The 21640-nt window shown below is 37.2% G+C and overlaps 1 protein-coding gene across 1 annotated transcript in view; it reads right to left on the bottom strand.

The window, feature by feature from the left end:
• Positions 1–21640, bottom strand: part of LOC107159258 (activating transcription factor 7-interacting protein 1-like) — a 39640-nt gene that overhangs the window by 561 nt on the left and 17439 nt on the right.

Here is a 21640-nt window from a genome sequence, read left to right as displayed (position 1 = left end):
CCCCCACTCGCATTCTCGCCGCCCGCCCAGTCCACCGCGCCACTGACTCGTCCTTCTCCCGGCAGACACGTAGCCGGACACCACTCTCCCACGCCTTTGAGGGCAGTTGTGTATTTGTGTGTGCAGAGAGGGGCGCTCTAAAGTTTCAGGAAGAATATCTGAATGGCTTCGTCCACCAAGCATCTAACCATTCAACCTACCCTTAACTTAAGGGCCTAGACCACTAGGAAGATGGGTCCTCCTGGAACTGTCGGATCCAGGATGAGTACTGGAAAGGGATGGGTTTTTCGGAATACATCAGAGAAAAAGGGAAACTGAATGGGACCAGGAAAGAAATCGGATCTGCCTGACTGCTGTCATTGAAAAATTCCTTAGGTGGTCATTTCCCTTCTGGCGATCTGGGAACACAACAGAAAACTGCAAAAGATTGGAGTGAGATTCAGGAGCAAGCAAGTAGCACTCCTGAAACCGCGGGTGTAAGGTTGGAGCTGAAGCTTCAGAGTCATCACTGCTAGGAACCAGGGCAAGAGATGAAAGGTTGGTGCTAGAACAGAAGGGGTGAAACTAGCTACTTTGTGTGTACTCCAGCAAGTCATTGCCAAAGCCTGGTTTCTCCAGAGAGGGCCCAATGTCACGTTTCTGCTTCCACAGGTACCACCTCATTCTGCTAAGCACAGGATTTGAGTAACTTCTATAACCCTCAACAAAGCCTACATAGCCTGTCACACAACCCCTCCTCAGAAACAGAAGTGGTGGGGGGCTATTTCCCTTGGCCTGGCAAAGTACAGGAGACAGATGTTTCAGATATTCCACTGCCAACAAGGTCAAGGCTACTTCATCAAGTTTGAGGCCCTCTTTCACCGGTATTTCATTGTTGAGCCATAAAGTGTATGGGCACAGGGGACACTTTTAAAGCTTCTCATCTCTGCTTTTGTTTGTGCCATTCCACCTGCTTGGGACACTCTTGTTCTTTCCTTTTATATCTCCAAAATTAATCCATAAATAATAGTACATTCTCAAATAATCAACACACTATGTGCCAGAGACTGTGCTAAGAAACATATGAATTATTATTATTATTATTTAGTACCAGGTATTGAACCCAGAGGTGCTTAACCACTGAGCAATACTCCCAGCCCGTTTTTATGTTTTATTGAGACAGGGTCTTGCTAAGTTCCTTAAGGTCTCCCTAAATTGCTGAGGCTGGTTTTGAACTTGCGATCCTCCTGCCTCTTGGGCTCCCAAGTTGCTGGGATTACAGGTGTGCACCACCACGCCCAATTGAATTATTTTATTTAATCCTCACTACCAACACAATTTTATCTCCCCCATTTCACAGGCGGGAAATTGAGTCACAAAGAAGTTGGGTATACATATCTTGAGAATAGGAATGGTGTCTTATTTATCTTGCATCTGACAGACACTGTGCAAATACATTTGCTTCTTTTTAGGCATCAGGCAAGAAGAAAAATAAATTTTAGCCTCTGCACTCAAATGCAAAAATAAACAAAAAAGATAAAATATGTAAAATGCCACTCCCTATTGGCTGGTTTTCAGTAATCAGAATAATTTCTCTTTTCCTACTGTTAGAAAGCAGTGTTGTTTTCACCTGTATTAACCACAATGTGTTAGTCTTCCTTTTCAAAGTTATTTAAATTGTATCAGTTATCAGTCATAATTTGTGTCAAAGCCCTCCAGCCACTAGAAACACATAGCTGTAGATGAACAATTTGGGTTTGTTACTAGTTACAGTGAAGGAGAACACACACCACAGATCCACCTATGACTGAATTGTGACCCCCACCCCTACACATATGTTGAAACTCTAACCCCTAGTATCTCAGGATGTGACTGTATTTGGAGACAAAGCTTTTAAAGAAGGGATTAAAGTTAAATAAGGCTGTTATAGTAGACCCCAATCCAACCCCACTAGTGTCCTTAAGAAGAGGAATTTGGATACACAGAGATAGCAGAAGCTCACACTATGAAAAAAAGGACCATGCAAAACAGCTAGAAGGCCATCGCTTGCAAGCCAAGGAGAGAGAGATTCCTAAGGAGAAGTCAAACCCTCAAACACCTTGGTCTTGGATGTTTAATCTCCAAAATTGTGAGAAAATAAACTTCTGTCGTTTAGTTACCCAATCTATGGTATATTGCTATGGCAGCCCAAGCAAACTAATATAATAGGTTAGCATGGGGGATCTCAGTAAAAGGGTGGTAAGAAGGATTTATTATAGGATTTGGGTTTTGGTTGGGTAATTCGAGGAAGTGTCTGAGGAAATGGGGTTTGCTTTATATTGACTGCTGTCAGAAAGCAAGGGCAATTCTACAATTGGGCATCTTAATATATTGAATCTATAGAGATGTCAGACTAAAGTGGGTATAAGGATTTTGTGGGTAGCATAGTGATTTTGTTTTGTCTGTGCTTCGACAAATAATGAAATAGCCTTGTTTTGTTTCACTTTATCATATTCTCAGGATGACTTTGTCTGACGTTGGTATTTTGTGAGACTGTTTATGTCCAACAGGAGAACAGTATGGCTTACCTGTGAGAGTCAGGTCATCCTTCAGATGTCAGGGACACTTCTCCTTTTTAATTTGTGGCTACTTAACTCCATCCATTAGTGGTGTGGCTATAGACCAGTTACTTTACCTCTCTGTGCCTCAGTTTCCTCATATATAATTGAGGATGTCTATCTATCTCCTTAGACTCATTCTTGGCATATAGGTTATCTTCATTGAATGTGAACTATTATACATGTCTGTCTGCTCCAACAGACCATAATAGCTTGAATTACATATGAATATGGTTATGTATTAGTACTTTCCCCTGTGGTAGACTGTGAGTTCTTTGAGAGCAGGGATATTGGCTATTATCATAGTAATAATCGCTAACTTCCATTGAGTGCTTTCAATGGGTCTGTCATTAATATTCATTGTTTTTACTCCAAGAAAACTTCTAAACTACATCCCTACTTATGGACTAGCTTGGGTGTCCTCCTTCATGCTCCCATAGCACTTGTGTTAACCTTAACCATTTCACTTAGCATGAGATATTGACACTGCATATGTGTCTTCTTCTCTTCTAAACTATTCATGTATGAAGAGAAGAGCAAATACTTTCAACTTTGGTGCCCATGTCTGAGCATAGTGCTCAGTACAATATGAAGCACTAAACATAAAAGCATTAGTTGGTTTTAACCACATTCATTCCAGGTTGAAACTCATATCAGGTCAGTCTTAGCCCCTATCATTCCTTGCCCTGGATTTTGTTTGTTTTACTAAAAAGATAACAGAGGATCTCTTATAGTGTCATCCTACCTGTAAGGCAAGATCTAAAGGAGAGAATCACTGTGAGATGAGAAAAAAGTGCCATTTGGGAATAACTGGCCCCTTCTACTTAACAGCAAGCCAGTAGTATGTCCATTAGGGTGAAGTGGGATAATGAGGGACTATGAGTCAGGACTTAGAATCTTGTGTTTTGATCTTAATTCTTCCATAAACAATTAAGTCTGTGATGCTCGGAAAATCACTGAAACTCTCTAAACCTCATTTTTTTTCCTGTGGGGGCATGGAGACTATAATCTCTTTATTCACTGGCTAACAGAGCTAGATAACAAAATTAAAGAGAGTTCACTGGTATTTCTTTTTAGGGAAAACATTTTACCCTACTATTACTTCTATGTTACATACCTAGATGATTCTTAGCCTCTGCAACTGGCATACCAAAATGGCTACAGCTCTTTAGAATGCCAACCAAGAATCATGTGTGTTGTGGTTTTCAATCTACTATATCACCTTCCTAACAGCCCTTCAAACCACTTCTTCCCAGTGAAGGGAGCATAAGAGGTATTGAAACCCTGGAGATGGACCGAGAAAGTCTTTCCATCATACTGACGTGAGACAAAAAGATTGTTTTTTTTTTTTGTAGTTGTATAGTTGTAGATGGACGACATGCCTTTATTTTACTTGTTTCATTTTTTTAAAATGTGGTGCTAAGGATCAAACCCAGCGCCTTCATGCAAGTGCTCTGCCACTGAGCTACAGCCCCAGCCCAGAGATGAAAGATTTTTTTTAACCCAAATTTACATTCTATCTTAGCCCAGAATGATAAAAAAGGTGAATGACAAAAGTAACATTATTATGGTTGCTATCATAATAAAATAGTAATAACTACCATATTATTTTTCATATAATGTACCACTATTGTGCCCAGAAACTATATAGTAATCATAGTAATGGCCTCTGGCTGAGACTTTGTGGTACTTCCTCCTGGTGAATTTCAAAGAATGCACCAAACTCAGAGGGGTCCAGATTTGAGAGGTCAGTGAATTGAAAACAGCATCAGCTGTTCTTCCTGTTTGAGGGCAGCACCCAGCATGTTGAGGACTCCCATTAAATACGATGGAACTGACATGCTGACTCAACATTTCCCTCTTTTGTCCTGCACAAGATTAGAACAGTATAGCTCTTGCCCTTCTGACAGTAGACAGAGGTTTCATTTTTTTCCTTTCATCAATCCTTAAAGGGGCAAGGAAATCCCCATTCTGCGAGTTATTCAGCTAGTGTTTGTTTTGGGTTCTGTACTGGGTGTCAGGAAGCGAAAGATAATTACAGACACATATTTTTCTTCCAAGGAGCCTATAGTTTAGTAGGGGAGATGGAAATAGGGAAGCAACACTCTTGGGCTGTACAGAATGAGGGTTGAGTAAGAGGTGAAAATAAGTCAGGGCCTGGAGGAGGAGGATTGTGCTAGGCAATGAGGAGAAACATACATTGAACATGAGGAAGAGCATGAGCTGGGAAAATGCTGAGGCAGGCTGATGAATAGTATATTTGGGACTTTAGTGTATTTGGGATAAGTAGTATATTAGTGACATTTCTAGCATGGCTGAAGGCAAGGGGGCAAGCAAAATTTGGGAGGGGTTGAGAAAAGCTCAATTGGGTTGCTCTGGGCCCTTAGGATATTTTACCATTAAATTCCCACTCCATGCTTCATTAATATGGAAAAGAAAAGTCATGGCCACATGCTAGATAGGTAGCTAGCTGAGGCAATGACCCTTAGGATTCAGATGATAACAATGATTAACATTTATGATTTGCAATGTATTTTCACATACATCATTCCATCTGTTCATGACAGCCTATTCAAATCAAGTGGCCCACTGCTGACATTCCCTTCTCTCCTGCTTCCTTAAAGCTTTATAACAAACAAATAAATAAATGTAACCTGTTGGTTGAGCTCACTATCCTATGCAGGTGGAGCTGAGTTTCTGGGTGAGAGGCAAAAGTGGGGCCCACAAATTGGGGCCAGATGAGCAAAGGACTGGTTCTAATCCAGAGTGTCCAAGGTGTCCTAACCTCATATGCCCAGCATGCTCAGTGGCCTTTGCTGCTATAAAAGCCAGCCTGAGAAAGGACAGTTCCGGCCATTTGAGAACTACCTGTCTCTGTGTGAGCCTTTGGAAACATACTAGGACAGGCTGAGTAACTCAAAGTTAGAGAACTGAGGTCTAGAGAAATCTATTTCTATCTTCAGTTGCCAATAGCCATTGGAGAAGCCCCAGTTGGAGCCAGGCCAAAACAGCCTAGCACACAGGCCTCTGTTACATAGTTTCAGTCACCATCCAAAGATGTTTGTGGCCTGGCAGCACTGAGGGGGAGGTGAGATCAGAGTGGTGAGATCATAGTGGTGAGGAACCATGCCCAGACTCAGGACAGGACCATGGACAGAGATCATCAGGCATCTTTAGCCAGATCCCACAGGGAAGTGCAGCCCTCAGTCATGTGACAGTGTCCCTGGATGGCATAGACTCACAGGCCCTGTTCAGTAGGGGAGGTATCACCAGTGCCAAATGTGCAGCAATGGGAATTGCAATGTAGTCTCATAGTTTGAAGAGTAGTCCCAAAGTGAGGAAACTCAAATAGACTGAGCTCAATTGACTCTAGAAATGTCTGGTCCAGGACTTCTTGGATATGGAAACTTTTCCTCCTTTAAAGAAGGAACCTCAAAGGACTCCTCTTCCTATAAAACCCAATACTTCAGAGTATGCTCCATCCCCCTTTATCGCACCAACCTCAGTAAAGGAAAGGAGGATTAGTCGTTTTGTAGTGGAAAAGCACTAGACTTGGAATCAAATGAACTGGAGTTCTACCCCTTACTAATGTGATCAAAGACAGTGAGTTTTCTCGAAGCTTCAGTCTCCTCATTTGTAGAATGGTGCCCACAGTAATAATCTCTATCTAACAAAAAACTTGTGAGAAGTTCATGAGTTAAGGTGTATGAAAACACCCAGCAAAGGCTTGGCATATAGTGCCATAAAATAAACATGTTTGTTCATACATGAATTCCTGAAGCTCTTGAAATCTCCTTTCCTGCAAGAACACTTTACTAAATCTTATAGGGTAGGTGTGGGTTTCCCTTTATCTACACTAGAAGTTTCTATGATATTCTCCTTTTACCCTATTAATAGCTGCTGCTGATGTTGATAATGGTGGTAATAGTGATAATATAGTGTGGAGACTAATGACTGGCTGAAACCAGAAATAAATGATACAGGTAAAAAGAGAGTAGGAGATCACTTTAGGAAAGAAGCAGAAACTCTGGCTGTTTTTGAGATCTAACTTTTCCTGAACTAGCCTTTTCAGGTCCATCCACATAAGCATTCATAACAAGTTCCCAAGAACATTGCACTGGTTATTAAACAGCAAACTGTGTCCTAAGAAGCTCCTTCTCAGAATGTAAGGTATGTTTCAAAAGGGTGACTGCAGGACAAAGCAGAAAAAAGATGATTTCATTCATCTAGAACAAATGCTCCCTGAGCACCCTTTACATGCAGACCAACTTATTTTCTTTTTTCCCTACATTTTTATTGGTTCATTATAGTTGTACATAATGATGGGATAAGTTGCAAACCAACCTGTTTTGTTCTAGGAAATGTAGAGTCAATACATACCCAATGAGCTATCTGTTCAGAGAGACAATGCATGTCTTCAGTTTTGTTAAATTATAGGAAATTCCCTTTTGTTACTCTGTACCTCCAAAATCTTTAATGGCTCCTTAAAGTCTGAAAAACAAATGTCAAAATCTCTAAGCTAATAATTGTGAAATGACCCAACCTGACTTTCCAGCTCTACATAGATGGGCTCCAGCTACATGGGCATTCTCCATTTTTTATCTCCATGTCTTGCTCAAGTTATTCCCTTAGCCTATAGTACCCTTTCTTCACATCTACGCACCAAAATCCTCCTCTTCCTTTAAGGTTCAGCTGAAATTTCATCTCCCTTCTAATGTCTTTCTTTGGTTTCTAAGGTCTTTCTTTAATTTCCCTAGGGCTGCTGCAACAAATTACCACAAATGTGGTAGCTTTAAACAACAGAAATGTATTCTTTCATAGTTCTGAGGTCCATAAATCTGAAATCAAGTTGTTGGCAAGGATATAGAATCCTTCCTTATCTCTTCCAGATTCCATTTGTTTCTGGTGTTCCTTAGGTTGTGGCAACATGTTATGATTTGGATATGAGGTGCCCTCCTCAAAACTCCTCTATTAATGCAGGAATGTTCAGATATGAAATTATTAGATTAGAAGAGTGTTATCCTAATCAGTGGATTAATCCATTTTATGGATTAATAACTTGAATGGATTACTGTGTGGAAACTGTAGGCAGGTGGGACATGGTAGGAGGAAGTAAGTCACTGTGGGCATGCCCTTGGGGATTATAATTTTTGTCCCTGGCTCCTATGTCTCTCTGCTTTCCAGCTGCCATGAGCTCAGCAGCTTTCCTCCATTGTGCCCTTCTGCTATGATGTTCTGCCTTACCTGAGGTCCAGAGAGATAGAGCCAGCCGGCCATGTACAGAACCTTTGAAACTGTGAACTCAAACTTTTCCTCCTCTAAGTTGTTCTGGTCAGGTATTTGGTTACAGTGATTAAAAGCTGACTAACCCACAACGTAACTAAAACTTCTGCTTCCATCTTCACATGACCTTTTTCTCTGTGTCTCTGTTATTCATCTTATATGGATCATTTTCACTGGGTTCCGATCCTTCTGTGTTAATCTAGGATGATGTCATCTCAAAATCTGTCTCTTAATTATACCCACAAAGACCCTTTTTCCAAACAAGGTTATGTTCAAACATATCAGGAGTTAGGATTTGAATACTTCTTTTGGAGGGTCACCTTTTAACGCACTGCATCCTTCCAGATATAACTATATCCCCTTCTTTTCACCTTAAACAGCACATAATTTTGTTTATAAGAGCTTGGTCTCATTCTCCATTCTATGTTATAGCTATGTGATTACAGTCCTGTCTCTTTGACTAGAGGGCAAACTCCTCAAGGGCAAGAACTATGTTTTATTAATCTCTATGGAATTCATTGTTTATCTTAGTACCTGATGTATAGGAGCTCAATGATCACTGAAATTTAAAAATGCCTTATTTACCTTCCAATTCTAGTGTACAGGGAAATAGCTGTGAAAGGCAAGCTTGAAGCAACAATGTACTACCTAACCAGTGGAGTTATAATAGAGAATAAGCGCCTGCCTCTAAGAAATAATCAGCTTCTCTATCACCAAGAGGCAATTGTGACTCTCTGTAGTATTATAATCCAAATAGCAAGGGTTTCCTGAGAATACCCAATCCAAACCATCCTGTTTCTGAACTTAGTATATTTTTCCATTTGTATGTACTGATTTATTCAAGTAGCTATTACTCATTCAATTAACTGAGCCCCTATGTGCCAAACATTAGCCTAAGCATGGCAAGGAGATACAAAACCCCAATCATGTATAAGTATTATTTTTATGAGCTTAGAGTTATTCCAAAAGTATAGATTCATACATATAATATTTATTGGGCAAGATATGATCATCTGCCCATAAGCATAACTGATGAGCTACCATCAAAGGTAAGTTGAAGTCCATTGCTTCAGTAAAACTTAGAACTCTGCAGTCACCTAAGAAATCCTGCCTTTAACTTCCATGTCCTTTGGGCTTCCTATATTAGAACACTGATTACTCAGGGCACTTATTCTCTGCTCATTTCATGGATCATAATAAAATATGTCTGTTTACCAAATTCTATCTAACCAACAACCCTTTAAAACAAGAGCAACCCAAACCTTCATTTTATATTGTAACCCTGGGAGGTAAAGGCAACCACCCAGGACATCTATTTGCATGATGTTTCCCAGACACATGCCCCACCCTGCTCACCTCAAGTCCCTGGAAGACACTGTGAATAGGACTTTGTAAGTGATATCAGAGTCCCAGATACTGAAATTAAGATGCTTGAATAAAAGGAAAGAGTTAAAGGCTATCTGAAATTCCCAGATGAAGTGGGGGTGGATGGAGTAAGTAGAGTTAAGAGATATATATTACCCTTTGGGACCCAGAGGAGAAAAGATAAGAATTGGGTGGTTGGGTAGGGGCAGGGAAATATTCTCACTCACATATTCCTCAACATGAACTGAATAAAAGCAACCATGGGGTGAAGTGTTGGAGTGAGGAGTCCCAACACCAAGCTAAGTGGAGAGGAATTGGAGTCTGGAGGATGAAACTCTTAATTTTCCTGCGGAGCTTTGGGGTTGGCTCAGAAGATTTACAATATTCCAAGTGCACATTTGTAATGGTGCTTTACAATTTGTAAAGTTATTGTGCATCTACATAGCCCTTCAAGAGTTGGAAAAATGGAAAAATCCACACTGTTATGCATGCTGGCATTCTATGTTAACCATTTCATTCATTCTTAACACAGTAGGATACCTAGTGCTGATAAAATCATCATCATCATCATCATTCTTCCTTAACAGAAGAAGCAAGCTACAAGGAGCAAGCGACTTGTCCCAGTCACACAGTAGGTAAAGAGTTGAGCCTTTACCAAAAATACTGAGCTGTTTGCTCTTACCAGAAGCTACATGTTCTTTCATGCCTCTATCCCTTTATACAAGTTCTTTGTTCTATCTGGAGTGTCCTTCTTTCCTCTGGTGATCTGCTACTCACCTGTCAAGGCCTAGCCTTAATGTTGCTAAAGTTTTCTATAACTTCCTATACTCCCAAGAAGAATGTGTGGTTATTTCCTCTGGGTTCTTATGCCACCTTGTATAGTATAAATCTCTATTAAGGCACTTATCTTTGTGTATTATAAATGCAGTCCATGTTGGATTGAGAATTCTTAGCTCCTTGCTGAGGATAGGGATCTTGTTTCCTTCTCATTGTGTCTCCATTCTACAAACAATATTAAATACTTACATTTGAAGAATAAAATGTCTGAATGAAGATTTCATGTATACACTTAAACCAGCCATGACTACACAGATGACTGCTTCTAAGGGATGTCTCTAAAGGACAGTGAGTTCTTTCTTGAGCCTGGCTCAGTCAACAAGTTAATCAAAAACCTAACAAGGTAGGGCCAATTGCAAGCCTCGTCATTCAATATGGAGCCACTCTGGCCATGATCACTGTTTATGCAAGAAGTTCATTCAGTTCAAGGGATGATGTGACTCTGAAGACAACCCATTCCACAGAAGATGCCCTCATGTTCCCTCCCCTTCTTGAACTCAGATGGCCCTAGAGATGGAAAGAAGTTTAGAGGAGGAAATAGGAAAAGAAAAGGAATATAGGGTAGGAAAGAGAAAGGAAACAAAGGAAAGAGATATGGGGGGGAAAGAAAGAGCTAAAAGGGATGGGACACCAGAAAGAGGCAGATGTGTCACTATAGATCATATATTGTGGAATAGTAGGAGTTCAAAGATGTCATCTAATTTATATAATTTTCATATAAAATAATATCAACTGAATTTCCAAAAGCATACAGCTGATGGATCTAGTCACACACTCTCATATACACGATACTAACGAACACCTGTGCTCTTTACACTTCATAAGATTGTTAGCAATCTACTGAGACACAGGTTGTTGCTGTGAGGCAGATGTGTTTTTCATACCCTGAGCTGTGTGATGTTAGACAAGGAGCAAGATTCTGAGGTTCATTTGCTGTATTTTTTTAAATTTTGAAAATTTGTTCTAATTAGTTTTACATGACAGTAGAATGCATTTTGACACATCGTACACAAATGGAACACAATTTCTTCTGCTGGCTGAACATAGTGTAGAGTCACACCAGTACTATAATCACACATGTATATAGGGTAATAATGTCTGTCTCATTCCACTATCTTTCCCATCCCAACACCCTCTCCTCCCCTTACTTCCCTCTGCACAATCCAAAGTTCCTTCATCCTCCCCATTATGGATTAGCATCCACTTATCAGAGAAAACATTTGGCCTTTGGTTTTTGGGTTTGGCTTATTTCTCTTAGCATGATATTCTCTACCTCCATCCATTTACCAGCAAATGCCATAATTTAATTCTTCTTTAAGGCCGAGTAATATTCCATTGTGCATATGTACCATATTTTCTTTATCCATTCATCTGTTGAAGGGCATCTTGGTTTAACTATTGTGAATTGAGCTACTATAAACATTGTTGTGTCATTTGCCTTATATTTCAATGGAGGACAATAATATCTACCATGTAGGGTTACCTAGCTTATAAAGATTAATAGTACTGTATATGGAGTGCTAAGTAAATAGGCAATCAATAGATGATAGCTACTATTATTATTATGCTATCAATGGCTGCACACTGAAAAAAAGCTCTGACTTCAGGTCAGACTTTGCTTTAATCCTACTTCTTCTGTTTACTAGCTGGATTTCATATCGTGACTGCTAGATGTTTTTCCCTCTTCCTTTGAATTGCTACCTAGGCAGTGTAGTCTGAGAATTAAGAACATGACCTCTGAAACTTTAATCCTAGTTCTGTCACTTGCTATGTGACCTTAATTATTTAAATCCCAATTTCCCCATCTGTAAAATGAGAGGAATAATAACAATATAAATTGCTTGAGTTGTTGTAAGGATTAAATGAGTTAAGTTATATTTAAAACTGTAATGCTTAAACCTATATCTGGTAGATAGGAAGATCTCAATAAAAATTAACTATTATTATCCTGAAATACTTCCCAACAATACCCTGTGGAATGTGTATTCCCATTCTCATCTTATAAATGAAAAAAATTAAAACCAAGGTTCAGTATTGTTCAAATTTATATAGGTAGCAAGTGATGGAACCAAACTAAACACTGTTGCTGAGTGACTATGTCTCCCTTCTCTCCTCCACTTTAAAACCTGATACCTACACTATTTCTCAGTGTTTTTCCTTGCCATGCAAACTGTCAGACTCATCAAGAACTCATTCTGAACATGCAGTAGAGACTCATTCTCAACAAATATGCTGGGTGGGCTTTGACTTGCCTACTTGCTAAAGTCACGGCTTCTATATATTTGCCTACATAACCATATCACTTCCTATGAAAGCCAGATACACTGCTTCCCTGCTTTGCAGAAGTTGCCAAACATTGCCTTTCTACAGATATCAAAGTTCTCTTCTTTTGCACATTTAGTCATTCTGCCAATATGCTTTCACCTTTGCCTGGCCCAATCAGTTAGAATTAAGATCTCTAAGATATTAATTTCTACAAACACATCTGCAACCCAGCAAAGTTGGCTAAAAAGACATATCTGTAGAGAGAATTCTAACTCTCTAATTTTCTATTGACTTCTATTATGAAGTTAAAGGCATGTTCCCATGGAAACTTTCACCACAATACAAAGTATCAAAAGCTTTTGGTGAAGAAGTGTCAACCATGCTATGTTGGCAAGGACTGGGCAAGACTAGGCAGTGTGTGAAATGATATACAAGAAAACAAAGCGCTACATAGATAGAAAATAGTACTAGTAGTAGCAGCAAGTCTCCATTCTTGGTCCCCCAACCATATTTGCCTACTTTTAGCTTCTGGAAAGTATTAGGAGCTTCTTCACCTTAGATTTTTGCAAACTGCATGCCCTCATATCTATCATCAGCACTCTATATCATCCACCATTCCTTTAAAAAAAATCTCTATAGCATTTACAACCTAACACACCAGTTCTTTTATATATCTTTTGTTTATTTTCTGTCTCTCTACCATTAAAATATAAGCAACACGAATAAATGGATTGTTTTTTTCACTACTATATACTCATCACCTGGAATAATGCCTGATATGTAGTGGATGCCCAATAAATAATTGTTGAATGAAAGAAAGAACAAATGAAAGAATATCATCCACTCTGCTGGAAAAACTTCTCTCTCTCTCCCTAAAACCACTTGACTAGTTAACTCCCTCACAGCCTCTAGTATGAAGCTGAGATATCATTTCCTTATGGAAATTTTCCTCTTTTGCCTTGGTTCGACCCTCCTATCATAACTTACCACAGCAGCTTATACTTTTCCCATAGAGCACAATTGAATAATAAATCATGTATTTTCTTGTCTGTCCTACTGAAAACAGAAATTCCACGAGGGCAGGGTTTGCACTGTGTTCATTTTCCTTGCCTAAAATGGGCCTTGACACATGATATGTGCTTAGTAAGTAAGATATGAATGATCTAATAAATATTAAGTCAGTTATATAATAAAGAAGAGGGTCTTGGCTTTAGCATATATTGTATAACATAGGATTCAGACATCTACAGGATTTATTGGGTGGTCTCTTAAGTGATCTTTTTAGATGAGGAGCTGAGAAGACTTCTGAGAAAGAATCCCACAAGGAAAGACAGAGTTAAGCCCACAATTTTGGATAAACAGTAGTGAACAGCATGCAAAAGGAAGGTAAAACTCAATAGAGCACTGGTTGCCATGTCTACCAATCAACTTGTTCTTTGACCCAGGTCTTGGGACACTCAAGCCTGAGTTTGAAAGAGGCTGTGACATGAAGAAAAACAATGAGAGCTCTTTCATAAAAAAACATCTCAGAAATAAGAAACACGAGGCAGCTTTGCTTTGGGAGCTTTCTTGTTAAATGTAGCTTAAAAACAGAGGCATAGCCTGGCTCAGAAAAAAACAAATTCCTTTGGTACAGACAATAAAGCCCTCACATCAGCTCCCAGTAGCAGCACCATCTTTGTTGTACATTGACTGTAGTAGTAGTGGTTACAGAAGTGGCAGCAGCAACTCTGTAAATTGAGGCTGGGATTCTGAGAGGCACCTATAGATAAATGTGGGGAGTATTGCCATTTTAGTAATATTACTCTCTCAGTCTATGAAAATGGGAGGTCTTTTATTTAGGTGTCATTTCAGTTTTTATAACAATTTGTTGTTTTTGATGCTATTGTAGATAAAATTGTTTTCTGAATTTCATTGTTAGTGTATAAAATAACAGTGATTTTTATATTGATATTTTATCTTACAACTTTACTGAGTTTTCTTTTGGCCTTAATAGTTTTTTCATTCTTTTAAAATTTCTTTTTAAATTAATGCATTATAGTTATACATAATATTGGGGTTCATTCTGACATAAGTGTACAAGCATGGAATATAATTGGCTCTTTTTTTTTATAATTGGCTCTTATTCAGTCCCCCAGTACTTCTCCTTTCCCTCCTCTCCTCTCTCCTGTTTATTTTTCTCTGTTTATTTATAGTTTTTAAAAAAATAGTACATTATAGTTATACATAAAGATGAAATTCACTGTGGTATTCAGTTTCACCCTTTTCTGCCTTTGTCCTGTCTCTCTTCCCTCCTGCTCAATCTTCTTCCTATTTTGGTCAAACTTCCATATTATGAGAAAAAACATTCAACCCTTGGCTTTCTGGGACTGGCTTTTTTCACTTGACATGATATTCTCCAGTTCTATCAATTTACCAGCAAATACCATATGTTCATTCTTCTTTATGACTGAGTAAAATTCCATTATATTCAATTGTATCACATTTTCTTTATCCATTATCTGTTGGAGGGTGCCTTGATTGGTTCCATAGCTTGGCTATTTTGAAATGTGCTGCTATATACAGTTATGTGGCTATTATCCCTATAGTATGCTGATTTTAGATCTTTCAGATATATTCCAAGGAGTGGAATAGCTGGGTGATATGGTGGTTCTATATTGCTTTCCAGAGTGGTTGTACTAATTTGTAGCCTCCCCAATAATGTATGAGTATACCTTTTCCCCAACATCCTCAATAACATTTATTATTATTTGTATTCTTTATAATTGCCATTTTGACAATGGAGTGAGCTGAAAGCTCAATCAATGTAAGTTTGATTTGAAATTCCTTGATTGCTAGAAGTGTTGAACATTCTTTATATATTTTCTGGCCATTTGTATTTCTTCTTATAGAAGTGTCTGTTTAGTTCTTTTGACCATCTATTAATTGGGTTGTTGTTGATGTTGTTGTTTTGGTGTTAAACTTTGGAGTTTTTTTGTGTATGGGTTTTTTAGGATTTCTAGGATATAATATGTCATCTGAGAATAGAGTGTTATTTCTTCTTTTGCAATTTGGATGCTTTTTACTTCTTTTCCTTTACTCATTGCTCTGACTAGTACTTCCATTAAAATGTTGAAAAGAAGTGGAAGTGGGCATCTTGGTCTCTTAGCTGATCTTAAGGGGAAAGCTTTCAGACATTCAGAACTGAGTATGTTAGCTGAGGGTTTTTCCATCTACGACCTTTACTAATTTTAAAGATGTTCACTTCTATTTTTAGTTTACCATTTTTATCTTGAAAGAGTGTTGGACCTTTTAAAATATTTTTTCTGTAAAAATTGACATGGAATTAAAAATCCAAGATTAAAATATTTTAAAATATTATTTTTATGAGAAAGAAAAAAAGGGACATTACTTGTTATGAGAGCAAAGACAGAAACCCAAGTCACTCTTTCAGCAGACACATTCTTTAAGAACTCTTTGATATCAGTCCTTGTATTTCTCAAACACACAGCAAAAAATAAGGAATGTTAAAATATCAGTGTAGTAGCTATAAGTGCCTTAATGACCTTGACTTTTAGCTATTATAAGTAGAATTGTATTTGCCCAAAATGAAGGCAAAATCTATATGACACAAATATTTCTAAGTTCAGACCAATAGTCCACTTCTTGTGGTCAAGTTAGACACTTCATCATGAAGTTTCTGTGTATAAAAATTTCATGTTGGCATCACCTTAAGTTAGAAATACAATGATCTCTACTTTTCAAATCTTACTCTCCCTACCTCTAAATCTGAGTTAAACTCTAGGATGATTGGAAGATGACTTCAATGTTTGAGGGAATCCTAGAAAGTTGTCTGAATACATATAATCAGCCCCTGAGCACTTGAGGGACTGAGACTAAAGCTTTCTCATCTTGCCACACTCAACATCTAACACAATGCCTGGCCTAGAAAGTAGGAACTTAGGACTGGGGTTGTGGCTCAGTGGTAGAGCACTTGCCTAGCTTGCGTGAGGCACTGGGTTTGATTCTCAGCACCACATACAAATAAATAAAATAAAGGTCCATCAACAACTAAAAAATATTTAAAAAAGAAACTAGGAACTTATCTGATAAGCACAATGGATGTGAACTGAATGCATCCTGAGACTCATGTGGAATAGAAATGATAGTTTCTAATTATTTAGGGTAGAATAATTTAGAAAAGTTTTCTCAGCAGATCAACAAGGTTTACAAAGTACCTTCACACAGGAGCATATGGTTCCATTTCACTTTCAGATATTGTTTAGTAGTTAGTCCTAGCCAAAACTTAATGATACATCAATGTCCACAAGCATCCTGCCATAACATTATCTGGAATACATTTTTTGAGAGAGAGAGAGAGAGAGAGAGAGAGAGAGAGAGAGAGAGAGAGAGAATTTTTTAATATTTATTTTTTAGTTTTTGGTGGACACAACATCTTTATTTTATTTGTATGTGGTGCTGAGGATCAAACCCAGCGCCCTGCGCATGCCAGGCAAGCGCGCTACCGCTTGAGCCACATCCCCAGCCCAAGGAATACATTTTTAATCTAAATAAATACACCAACATATCCTACAGGCATTTCAAACTGAATCTGTTGCCTTCATCACAATTCCATTCTCTTCTCTGGAAAATTCAGAATCATCTTTGCCTCTGTTGTCTCCCATATCCAAATCCACTCTATCACAAAAATCTCTCCTGAATATGCCTCCTTCCTTTTTTCTTCTATTGCCACTGCTTTAAGTCAAACCCTCATTCATGGCCTTGTGTTAAAGTGTCACTAGATTCTCTACTTCAGTCTTGTTAACCCTACTTAATTTTTCATGTCATAGCTGGTGTGATCTTAAAAAACACAAAACTGATCCTACTATTCCCTTGCTGAAAAACCATTAATGGCATCTCAATACCTACAGGAAATGCATCCTCCAATGCATCTTTTAAGACTCATCTCTCACCATTTAATTCCCATACAAGTTTCCTCCAATCATACTAACCTTCTTAAATTTTCCCTAATATGCCATGCTCAGTCATGTCTCCATGCCTTTTTACATTTTATTCTCTTTGCTTGGAATGCCCTTCCCATTCTCTCTGCCAGATGAATTCCTATTTATCCATCAGTCAAATTCACAATTCCTTTGTGAAGACTTTCCTGACTTCCTAAGGCAGAGGTAGGGAATTTGTTCTCTATGTGTTGTACAATCCTCTGTTATAAAATATTGTGTTATAATTGCTTTTTTTTAACATCCCTGTCTTCTTCACTAGACTCAAGGTTAGAAACTGGATCTGGGTTGAAATCTTCTTTATATCCCCAGAACCTAGCACAGCAGTTGGTATAAAACAAGCACCCAGAAAATGTTGTCAGTGATCAATATTTTACCAATGTAGTCTTGCTGTTGAGGTTTTCAGCATTTCACTGGAAAATGAATAGAAACCTCACAAACACCTGGATTTAGACACCCATAGTGATGGATCAAGTTTTAATGCCAGGAATCTTCTCATACAGATAAAGAGGGGACATCTTCTCCCATTACAAAAATTCATTTTTAATTGAGAACATTTTTTAAAACTAGAAAAAAAAACGCTAGTCTTTTTCTTCAAGTGTACAAATAGGAAATTAAAGATGAAAACTGGGCTCTTTACATAAAATATTTTTAGTTTTTTGGATGACAGGGGACTTGATTTTTATTTAAAATTATGGTCACTACACACATACTTATCACTAGGTAAACAATTTGAGAGTTCATATTCACATCTTGTTTAAATAATTATATATGTTTTAGCAAAGGAAATTTTTCATAGTAAGTTGGTTGTTTTTGTTAACATGAAGCACCTAAATTGTCTTTTTAAATACAGTCTGGCAAAAAAGAACCCTCACCAATATTTGTAATTAACCTGCTGAATAGTAGATTGCTTTCCTCCCAATGACCTCACAAGTATCTACTTCAATTAGCTTTGGCAAATAATAAAATCATTATTCAGTTTCCTTATATAGATGCAAAATTAATCTGAAAAGAGTAAAAAAATGAGTCATTGCTTTAAAGTTTATTAGTGTGTACCTTCTAAAATGAAGCCTACATCTACTGCTGAGTTGAAGAACCTGCATTAAGGCTATAGCAAACAACAAGAAAGCACTTTTCCAAGAAAAATGTCAGGGACGTTGTAGTTAATAATCTGATTCATGAGTCAGATAGAGAGTTGGTCTCAATGACCTCTAATTTCCCTTCCAATGCCAATATTTTATGGTTCTATAAAATCAAGTCTTCCTAACCTGTGATTTAAATATATTTACTTTAAATAAAATCCGCCTTACCAGAAACTACATTTGTTAATCAAATCACATTTTCAATGCCTTTCATTACAAAACCAGAGATGGCTTCCATAATAGGAAGAATTGGAACCAAATGGCAAATTTAAAAGCAGAATACTCAAGAATGCAGGAAAATTTTTTTTTTAAATGAGAGCATTATAGGGAGAAAAACAGGCCATTTTCTGATAAAATGTTAATAACAATTCTCAGTACAAATGAAAAGGTACGAATAGTACCCTGCATTGAAAAAACTAGCATCAGATCAGAAACTAAGTACCTCTAGTAAACATACTTTTAAACTCAAAAATCTATTGGTCTCTTTTTTTTAATTGAGGATTTTCTAACTGCTAATATTTTAAAGTTAGAATCTCAATACAATCATGGCACATTTTTCTTTTTTAGTATGTTTATTGGTACATTATATTTATATATACTAGGGGGATTCATTATGCCATATTCATTCATGCACATAATTTGATCAATCTCATTCCCCAGTGCCTTCCCTTTCCCATCTTTCCTCCCTCCCCCAATTCTCTTGCTTTTCTCGACTGATTTCCCTTGTGTTATTATTATTAATATTATTTCAATTAGTGCATTATAATTAATACATAAATGGGAGTCATTGCAGTATGTTCATACATGGGCAGCATAATATGGTAGATTTTGTACCTCAGTAATTTCCAATATTCTCTACCCTCCTTCCTCTTCCCTTCTATCCCTTTCCTCTCCTCTATTGGTCTTCCTTCTATTTTTGTGAGATCCCTTTTTTAAAAAAATAATTTATTTATTCTAATTTATTATAGATGACAGCAAAATGCATTTCAATTCATAGTACACATATAGAGCACATTTTTTCATGTCTCTGGTTGTACACAAAGTAGAGTCATACATTCATGTCTTCATACTTGTACTTGGGGTAATGATGTCCATCTCATTTCACCATCTTTTTTTACACCCCTTTCCGCCTCCTTTCCCTTCCCTCCTCTTTGCCCTACCTAGAGTTTGTAATAATAACAGTAACAGTATTATTACTATTAGTATTAATATTTCCCATGCTTCCCCTCCTAATAGTATCATTACTTCCCATGCTTCCCCTCCTAATCCCACTATTAATCAGACTCTTTATATCAGAGAAAACATTTGACATTTGTTTTTTGGGGGATTGGCTAACTTCACTTAGCATTATATTCTCTAGCTCCATGCGTTTACCTACAAATGCCATGATTTTATTCTCTTTTATTGCTGAGTAATATTACATTGTGTATATATACCACATTTTTTTTTATCCATTCATCTAATGGGCATCTAGGTTGGTTCCACAATTTAGCTATTGTGAATTATGCTGCCCATGTATGAACATACTGCAATGACTCCCATTTATGTATTAATTATAATGCACTAATTGAAATAATATTAATAATAATAACACAAGGGAAATCAGTCGAGAAAAGCAAGAGAATTGGGGGAGGGAGGAAAGATGGGAAAGGGAAGGCACTGGGGAATGAGATTGATCAAATTATGTGCATGAATGAATATGGCATAATGAATCCCCCTAGTATATATAAATATAATGTACCAATAAACATACTAAAAAAGAAAAATGTGCCATGATTGTATTGAGATTCTAACTTTAAAATATTAGCAGTTAGAAAATCCTCAATTAAAAAAAAGAGACCAATAGATTTTTGAGTTTAAAAGTATGTTTACTAGAGGTACTTAGTTTCTGATCTGATGCTAGTTTTTTCAATGCAGGGTACTATTCGTACCTTTTCATTTGTACTGAGAATTGTTATTAACATTTTATCAGAAAATGGCCTGTTTTTCTCCCTATAATGCTCTCATTTAAAAAAAAAATTTTCCTGCATTCTTGAGTATTCTGCTTTTAAATTTGCCATTTGGTTCCAATTCTTCCTATTATGGAAGCCATCTCTGGTTTTGTAATGAAAGGCATTGAAAATGTGATTTGATTAACAAATGTAGTTTCTGGTAAGGCGGATTTTATTTAAAGTAAATATATTTAAATCACAGGTTAGGAAGACTTGATTTTATAGAACCATAAAATATTGGCATTGGAAGGGAAATTAGAGGTCATTGAGACCAACTCTCTATCTGACTCATGAATCAGATTATTAACTACAACGTCCCTGACATTTTTCTTGGAAAAGTGCTTTCTTGTTGTTTGCTATAGCCTTAATGCAGGTTCTTCAACTCAGCAGTAGATGTAGGCTTCATTTTAGAAGGTACACACTAATAAACTTTAAAGCAATGACTCATTTTTTTACTCTTTTCAGATTAATTTTGCATCTATATAAGGAAACTGAATAATGATTTTATTATTTGCCAAAGCTAATTGAAGTAGATACTTGTGAGGTCATTGGGAGGAAAGCAATCTACTATTCAGCAGGTTAATTACAAATATTGGTGAGGGTTCTTTTTTGCCAGACTGTATTTAAAAAGACAATTTAGGTGCTTCATGTTAACAAAAACAACCAACTTACTATGAAAAATTTCCTTTGCTAAAACATATATAATTATTTAAACAAGATGTGAATATGAACTCTCAAATTGTTTACCTAGTGATAAGTATGTGTGTAGTGACCATAATTTTAAATAAAAATCAAGTCCCCTGTCATCCAAAAAACTAAAAATATTTTATGTAAAGAGCCCAGTTTTCATCTTTAATTTCCTATTTGTACACTTGAAGAAAAAGACTAGCGTTTTTTTTTCTAGTTTTAAAAAATGTTCTCAATTAAAAATGAATTTTTGTAATGGGAGAAGATGTCCCCTCTTTATCTGTATGAGAAGATTCCTGGCATTAAAACTTGATCCATCACTATGGGTGTCTAAATCCAGGTGTTTGTGAGGTTTCTATTCATTTTCCAGTGAAATGCTGAAAACCTCAACAGCAAGACTACATTGGTAAAATATTGATCACTGACAACATTTTCTGGGTGCTTGTTTTATACCAACTGCTGTGCTAGGTTCTGGGGATATAAAGAAGATTTCAACC

Source organism: Marmota marmota, unplaced genomic scaffold, assembly GCF_001458135.2.
Source record: "Marmota marmota marmota unplaced genomic scaffold, marMar, whole genome shotgun sequence".
Taxonomy (NCBI): Eukaryota; Metazoa; Chordata; class Mammalia; order Rodentia; family Sciuridae; genus Marmota; species Marmota marmota.
Note: the sequence above shows the minus strand (reverse complement) of the source record. Positions and strands in the feature narration are given on the sequence as shown.